Here is an 8,236-nt window from a genome sequence, read left to right as displayed (position 1 = left end):
GGCAGTGAGGCTCCATGTCTGGGAGCACGGAATTTACACTGTGAATGTAAATTGCTTGTCAGGAATCGGTTAGTATGGCTGGCTGTGATCTTTTTGGACTGTGTCTTTCACACCCTGTGCTGGCTAACAGACAACTTGTGAGACCGTCTTTTGTCTCTGACCCAAGAATGTTATGACCATCAAACACATGCTAGCTTTTAAGTCCACGTAAAGGTTTCTTTCTAAAGTAAAAGTTCACCTTTTGAGCTTCTTGTACTGGTTGGGGACCCTGTTAGGAGCAGGGTTTAAAGGCCTCTTTTTTTAAAAAAAAAATATTTTATTGATTTCTTTACAGAGAGGAAGGGAGAAGGATAGAAAGTTAGAAACATCGATGAGGGAGAAACATCGATCGGCTGCCTCCTGCATACTCCCCACTGGGGATGTGCCCGCAACCAAGGTACATGCCCTTGACCAGAATCGAACCTGGGACCCTTTAGTCCGCAGGCCGACGCTCCATCCACTGATCCAAACTGGTTAGGGCCAAATATATATATATTTTTTAAAAAAGACAACATTAAGAATATTGAAAGGCAATCTACATACTGGGAAAAATATTCAGAGAACACATATCTGACAAATGACTAAGAATTCTATAACTCAATAATAGAAAAACAACGCACCTTAAAATGGGCAAAAACTTGAATGGATAGTTCTCAAAATAAAATAAACAAATGGCCAATTATCCGCATAAAAAAGTGATCAAGGCCATTAGTCACTGGAGAAATACAAATTAAAGCCACAATGAAATACCTCTATACACCTATGAGAATGGCTAAATTAAAGTGACTGACAACCCAGGCCTGGCTCGTGTGCCTCAATGGTTGAGCATCGACCTATGAACCAGAAAGTCAGGGTTTGATTCCCAGTCAGGGCACATGCCTGGGTTGCGGGCTCGATCCCCAGTAGGGAGCATATAGTTGATGATTTTCTCTCATCATTGATGTTGTTCTCTCTCTCTCTCCCCCTCCCCCTTCCTCTCTAAAATCAATAAAAACACATTTTTAAAATAAATAAATAAAATAACTAATGACCCCAAATGTTGGTGGTGATGTGGAGCAACAGGAACGCTCAACCCCTGTTGGTGAGAATATAAAACTGGCCAATTTTGAAGAAAGATCCAGCACATACCCATTCCCTTCCTGCTTTTTAACTCAGCCTACGACCCCAGGGACTCTATGGCAGAGAGTGGGCCACAGTTTTCCTTCCCCAGTAGAAACTGAGGTTGCTTAATCCTTTTTGCTATTGAAAATTACTCTACAGCCCTGACCGGTTTGGCTCAGTGGATAGAGCGTCGGCCTGCGGACTAAGGGTCCCAGGTTTGATTCCGGTCAAGGGCGTGTACCTTGGTTGCGGGCACATCCCCAGTGGGAGGTGTGCAGGAGGCAGCTGATCAATGTTTCTCTCTCATCGATGTTTCTAACTCTCTATCCCTCTCCCTTCCTCTCTGTAAAAAATCAATAAAATATATTTTTTTAAAAAATTACTCTCCAAATAATCCTGGTCCAGACTACTTATGAAAAGGATGATTTTTCAGAATATTGTGTATCAAAGAAAAGAATATTATATGTCCATACCTGATCCCCCACACTCTTGCCAACATGAGCCCTTTGGAAACCAGTTTTGAGAGTTGTCGAGGTTGTGTCTCTTACTATGTTATTGGCCATGTATGTTTTTTCTGTTGTGAATTGCCTTTTCCTATTCTTTGCTTCCTTCTCTATTAGATTTGACTTTTTCTCGTTTATGATATATTCTGGATGCAATCTTTTGTCAGTTATCATACTGAAAATATAAAAATATTGTCTCCTAGTTTGTGGCTTATGGTTTCACTGTCTTTATAGTTTCCTTGGATTGACATATGTTTTAAGTGTATTCAAATGTATAAGCCTTTCCTTATGGTTTGCACTTATTATTTAAGAAATTTGCCAATATTACAAGATCATAAAAACATTCTCTATTTTACATCTGAAACGAATATAACATTATGTACCAACTATTCTTTTAAAAATGTATTCTCAGAATATCTCCTAAAAAGTTTTCCAGATATTTCTCTCGGCAAATATAGAATCTGTACAGCAAGAAAGCAGGATGACATCACGCATACTGTTCTCTAGCGTGTCGTTTTGTCATTGAGCAATAAGTTTGGAACATCTTTCCATTGAATGAATGTGTCAGTAGTGCTGGGGTGGGGTTTCCCAGGAAACAGACTCAGGAAGTTTCTGAGGCGCTGTTTTCAGGATCAAATGTCTGGGGAAGGGAATAAAGTAGGATTAGACAGAGCACAGGCTAGCAATGGTGCAGGAGCAACAAGGCCTCCGCTCTGTAGCTTAGAGCGCCCCAGGTTGCAGAAGGCTGGGCCTCACACTCCCCTGCTGTTAGATGTGGGCTGGCCCCTGGGCACGGGGCATGACATGGGGCCTGGCAGCTGACCTCAGCACAGTCCGGTTCCTGGAGGTCGCTGGCAGATGAAGGCGGGCAGCCTGTAGTGCTCCCAACAGCTGGGACGCCTGAAGGCAGAGCTAAGCAGCACGTCGGGCATCCATCAGAGTCGGGGACATTGACTGCAAATAGCAGGAGACCCGGCTGATCCTTAAGGAATAAGAGTCAGCCTTGGCCCTGGCCAGGCAGCTCAAGTGGTTAGAGCATCACCAATACGCCAAGGTTGAGGGTTCGAGCCCCAGTCTGGGCACATACAAAAATCAACCAATGAATGCATCAATAAGTGGGACAACGAATCGATGTTTTCTCTCTGTCTCTTTCTCTTTCTCTCTCTGTCTCTCTCTCCTTCTCTCTGTATAATCAATAAATAAAAATTGTTTAAGAAAGAGTCAATCTCACCCAGCCAGCATGGCTCAGTGGTTAAGCATCGACCTATGAACCAGGAGGTCACAGTTTGATTCCCGGTCAGGGCACAGGCCTGGGTTGTGGGCTGAATCCCCGGTGTGGGGTGTGCAGGAGGCAGCTGATCGATGTTTCTCTGTCATAGATGTCTCTAACTCTCTATCCCTCCCCCTTCCTGTCTGTAAAAAATCAATAAAATATATATTTTTTAAAAACATTCAAATTTGAAGATAATTGTTGAAAATGTTTGTAATATTTTTTTTAAAGAGTCAGTCTTACTTAACAGAAGGTCTGTAGTAGGAGATTGTTGCCATCAACAGTATCTGACTTTTTAAAATATATTTTATTTATATTTTTACAGAGAGGAAGGGAGAGGGATAGAGTTAGAAACATCGATGAGAGAGAAGCACCGATCAGCTGCCTCCTGCACACTCCCCACTGGGGATGTGCCCGCCACCAAGGTACATGCCCTTGACTGGAATCGAACCTGGGACCCTTCAGTCCGCAGGCCGATGCTCTATCCACTGAGCCACACCGGTTCGGGCAGTATCTGTCTTTTTTAAAAAAATCAGGAAAGCAGAAATGTCCCCAGAAGTCCCCAGTACACTAGCCTTATGTGTAATTGGCCAGAACTGGATCAGAGGCCCATCGGAGGCGCAGGGGAAGCTGGGAAAGGGGGAGCAGGCTGTCATGATTGGGGCTGGGGCAGTGAGCACTGCTGCCCTGGACAGTCTCTGGGATCTGGGAGCTCAGAAGGAAAGGAGCTCGCATGTCAGACATGCGCACTAACAGGCCGGCCACACACAGGCCTCTCCAGGATTTCTCTGCATGACTGCAGGTGGACACAGCTTCCTGAAACAGCCCGGACATCGGTGGTTGCTAGCTTTCTCTATCACCCCCTGTACTGCACAAACATCCTTGTTGTTTTCCTCTGCCCCTGCCCTCAATTATTTCTTCAGGATGAAATGCTACCTATGTAATGGCTCCGCTGAGGGGATGTACCTTTAAGGAATTTGGATACATATGACCAGGATGCACCTGCAAAAGTTCTCTACCAATTTGTTTTCCCCGAGCCCTGGATCCGGCTTTCTCGTTCATTTCCATCCTGTGCTGGTCTTTCAAAAGGGCGCCTTTTTCACTGGCTTCTGAATTGATCTCGATCGGCCGTATCTGCTCATTTTTGCACCACGGTCCCCCCAAAACGTGCTTTGGAAAGTACTGAGATGTGATGGGTGTTTGCTATTGGGCCGCTAAGGTTCATTGCAACAGGCCTGTTTCCTTTCGAGCAGAGGCGGGACTCATCGTGTTTCCTTTTAAGCCTGGGCGGGAGAATTCCCGGGCTTTTCAGCACCATTTGTTAACGTTGTTTACTGATAATGAGACTGAAGACTGACAGGTGACCTTGGTGGGGAACACCCTGTCCTTCACCGCCCTCCCCCCCCCAGGGCTCTGCTGTTGCGTCTGGTTACATTTCAGGAAAATGGCTGGGCGTTCCGAATACCTAAGCCTATAGAGATAATCAGCATTTACACTAGCTGCAGAAGAGCTGTGCGGAAGTGCTTTATAATATGAATATTTTCATGACCTATAAACTGCACTGTGTAAGTGCCAAAAATGTTTTAAAAATATCACTCAGAAAGGAAAAGGGAGAAAAAATCATTTTGCTAATTAATCCCGTGAAGCATGAGGACATGAATCGAACACATATCATAGCGATCTGACTGGGAAGCAAGGCAGGTCTGCTTTTAAAACGTACTAAATATGTAGCTCATGAATAACAGACTCTACCTACAGTTTATAATTTCTTCAGGAAAACGGGTTAACGGCTATTGTTATGGTAAAAACAACCACACTGCTACAAATCCAGCAAAACAACTTGAATATTTTACTATCTGAGTGTCTGAATATACTGTACTAAAATGGCGGGAATAACTTCTATTGTATTTTACGGCTTGTATAATCATTGCTGTACCTTATAATTTTTGCACATGTTATGGTCTGGCATGTTTACTAGCTCAGAAATATATTCCATAAGTCCACATGCTCTTAAGGTTAAAGATATAGAAAAGTGAATTTAGTCAAAAGTGATATTTGCTATATTATAGTTTCTAAATTAATGTTATCTTTTAAATAGACAGTAATAAAATAAAGTACCTTAGTACAAAAGTCTGATGTGAAAATACATGGCTGCTGCAAGAATATACTTAAGTATATCAAAATGGTAAAGATTAAAAGGAATTAGACTATTCCTTTTCCAATTCAGATAAGAATGCAGAGAAGATGAGCGCTCTGTAGATTGTAGGTGGAAATGTAATGCAGTGTAGCTCTTTTGTGAACCAATTTAGCAATAAAACTGAGCGCAATTACTCATACCTTTGACTTCATTCAATTTGTATCTGAGAGTCTTGTAATCTAAGATAATAATCCTACATCAAGAAAAACCTGCTTATACAAAGATAGCTATTAAAGCATTATTATTTTTTGTTGTTAATCCTCACCCAAGGATATTTTTTCCATTGATTTTTAGAGAGTGGAAGAGAGGAAGGGAGGAAAAGGGAGAGATGAGAGAGAGAGAGAGAGAGAGAGAGATGTGAGAGAGACACATTGATTGGTTGCCTCCCATATGCACCCAGGGGCTGGGGATTGAACATGCAACCCAGATACGTGCCCTTGACCAGGAATCGAACCCACAATCCTTCGGTGCAGTGTGCCAGCTGATGCTCTAACCACTGGAAACACTGGCCAGGGCTACAGCATTCTTTATAATGATGAAAATTATATGCCACTTAGGCATCCAGAAAGTGGAGACGAATTAATAAATGATGAAGCCATTAAAGTTTTATTTAAACTATAGTAGATCTACATAGTGAGCTTTAATAAGGCCATAAAATGGAGTAAGGAAGATCTCTGTGTGTTGCTGTTAGGTGATCTGTAAGATATGGTGTTAACTGAAAAAGGCAAGGTGCAGCAAAGCTGCGTAGAAAGGAGTATGTTTTTGGAAATATACATATAGGCACGTATTTTCTGATCGTTTTCAAAATAAAACAATGAAGAGGTAAAGCCAAAATGAATAAAAAGTGGTTTCCTAAAGGGAGAGAATGTGGAAAGCTCAAAAATGGCATCTACCCTAGCCGGTTTGGCTCAGTGGATAGAGCGTCGGCCTGCAGACTGAAGGGTCCCGGGTTCAATTCCGGGCAAGGGCACATGCCCAGGTTGCAGGCTTGATCCCCAGTAGGGGGTGTGCAGAAGGCAGTCAAACAGTGATTCTCTCTCATCATTGATGTTTCTATCTCTCTCTCCCTCGCTCTGACTTCCTCTCTGAAATCAATAAAAATATGTCCCACGATTAGGCTCTTAAAAGACAATGCGGCTTCAGTTCTACTCTTTCTTTCTCTTGGGTCACTTGTGTCAGGGGAAAGCAATTGCTCTCTGGAGCAGTCCCGCCTGGTGAGGATCTGAAGCCTGCCAGCAGACACATGAGTGAACCATCTATTTTTATTTATTTGTTCAGCCTCACCCGAGGATATTTTTCCATTGATTTTTAGGGAGAGTGGAAGAGAGAGAGAGAGACAGAGACATCCATGTGAGAGAGACACATTGATGGGTTGCCTCCTGCACGCACCCTGACCAGGGCCAGGGTGGAGCCTGCAACTGAGGTACCTGCCCTTGACTGGAATCGAACCCGAGACCCTTCAGTCCAAAGGCCGACGCTCTATCCACTGAGCCACACCAGCTAGGACATGAACCATCCTGAGAGCAGATCGCCCAGCCCCAGTTAAGCCTTAAGATGGTTGCATGCCCAGCTACCATCTTTCCATTTCATGAGACCCTGAGCTAGAACTACCGCCCTGCTCAGCCCATCCAGACTTCTGACCCTGGTAAATGGTGACACAATAAATGCTTGTGATTTTAAGCCAGTAAATTTGGTTATGCAGGAACAGATCACTGCTATACATTGGAACCATAAGATTCAAAATAATTTAAAAACAGTATAATAAAGAAAAAAAAAGCTTTCCTTAAAAATGAAAGAAGAATGAAAACAAATGAAGCTAAATAACTACATATCAATTTGGGGGCAAAACTACCCAGAATAATTATTCCAGGTGACCTGGTGCTGTTACCCTGACACTAATCTAGTGATATAGGAGCATAAAGCAAGTTATTATGCTAATATCATTAAGAACCAAGACTTTATATGTGAGAAAGAGACAGAAACACAAAATCAAAGAAATTAAGTCATTTGTATTGGATGCAGCAGTATTAATGCATAATTTATTTTTCTTTTTCTAAAAATTACATCTTTCCTAGCTCCGTGCCCTGGAAAGACCTAAGAGAAATAACAACACAATAGCAACAAAGACCTAGCGGCCAGATTGCCGTGACTAAATATAAATTCAAACAAACAAACAAACAAACATATACAGAACTCCTTGGGAAAATGACTCATTTCACTTCCGAGGCTGGAAATGTAAAAGATGAACCTGGTATATCCTGTCTTATTAGAAATTAAGAATTACAAAGTCACATTAAATGACTAAAAAACCCCATTTTTTAAAAAGAATATGTTTTTTAATTGATTTTCAAAAGAGAGGAAGAAACATCCACGAGAGAAACATCGATCAGCTGCCCACAGCCCAGGCATGTGCCCTGACTGGGAATCGAACCTGTCCCCTTCTTTTTTTTCTTTCTTTTTTTTTTGGTGGTCTTTCATTGCATTCTTTTTATTCCCACCCCCACCCTCACCACCCCACTATCTGTGTCCACGGCTCATGCCCATATGCATACAAGTCCATTGGCTGGTCTCTCCCCACCACCCTCCCTGCCTTCCTCTGAGGTTCCTCAGTCTGTTTGTGCCTCTATGACCCTGGTCCCCTCTTAATGCATAGAATGAAGCTCTGACAACTGAGCCACACCAGCCAGGCTTATAAAACCAATTTTTAGGCCGAAGCCAGTTTGGCTCAGTGGATAGAGCGTCGGCCTGCGGACTGGGGGGTCCCGGGTTCGATTCCGGTCAAGGGCATGTACCTGGGTTGCGGGCACATCCCCAGTGGGAGATGTGCAGGAGGCAGCTGATCGATGTTTCTCTCTCATCGATGTTTCTAACTTTCTATCTCTCTCCCTTCCTCTCTGTAAAAAATCAATAAAAATATATTTAAAAACAAAAAACAATTTTTAAGGGGATTCTACTGGCCCAAGATTGCAGAATTTGGCCCAAAAAGCATACTGACTGCAAAGTAGTACATCTATTTATACACCAAATATTTAAAAAACTCTTGAGTTCATAATGGCACTAAAAAATAAAACCTCGAGTGCGGCCGGCACCTGGGGCGAGCGTACCTGCGGCAGCAGTTGCCCCCCC

The sequence above is a fragment of the Myotis davidii genome, unplaced genomic scaffold, assembly GCF_000327345.1.
Source record: "Myotis davidii unplaced genomic scaffold, ASM32734v1 scaffold530, whole genome shotgun sequence".
Lineage (NCBI taxonomy): Eukaryota > Metazoa > Chordata > Mammalia > Chiroptera > Vespertilionidae > Myotis > Myotis davidii.
Note: the sequence above shows the minus strand (reverse complement) of the source record.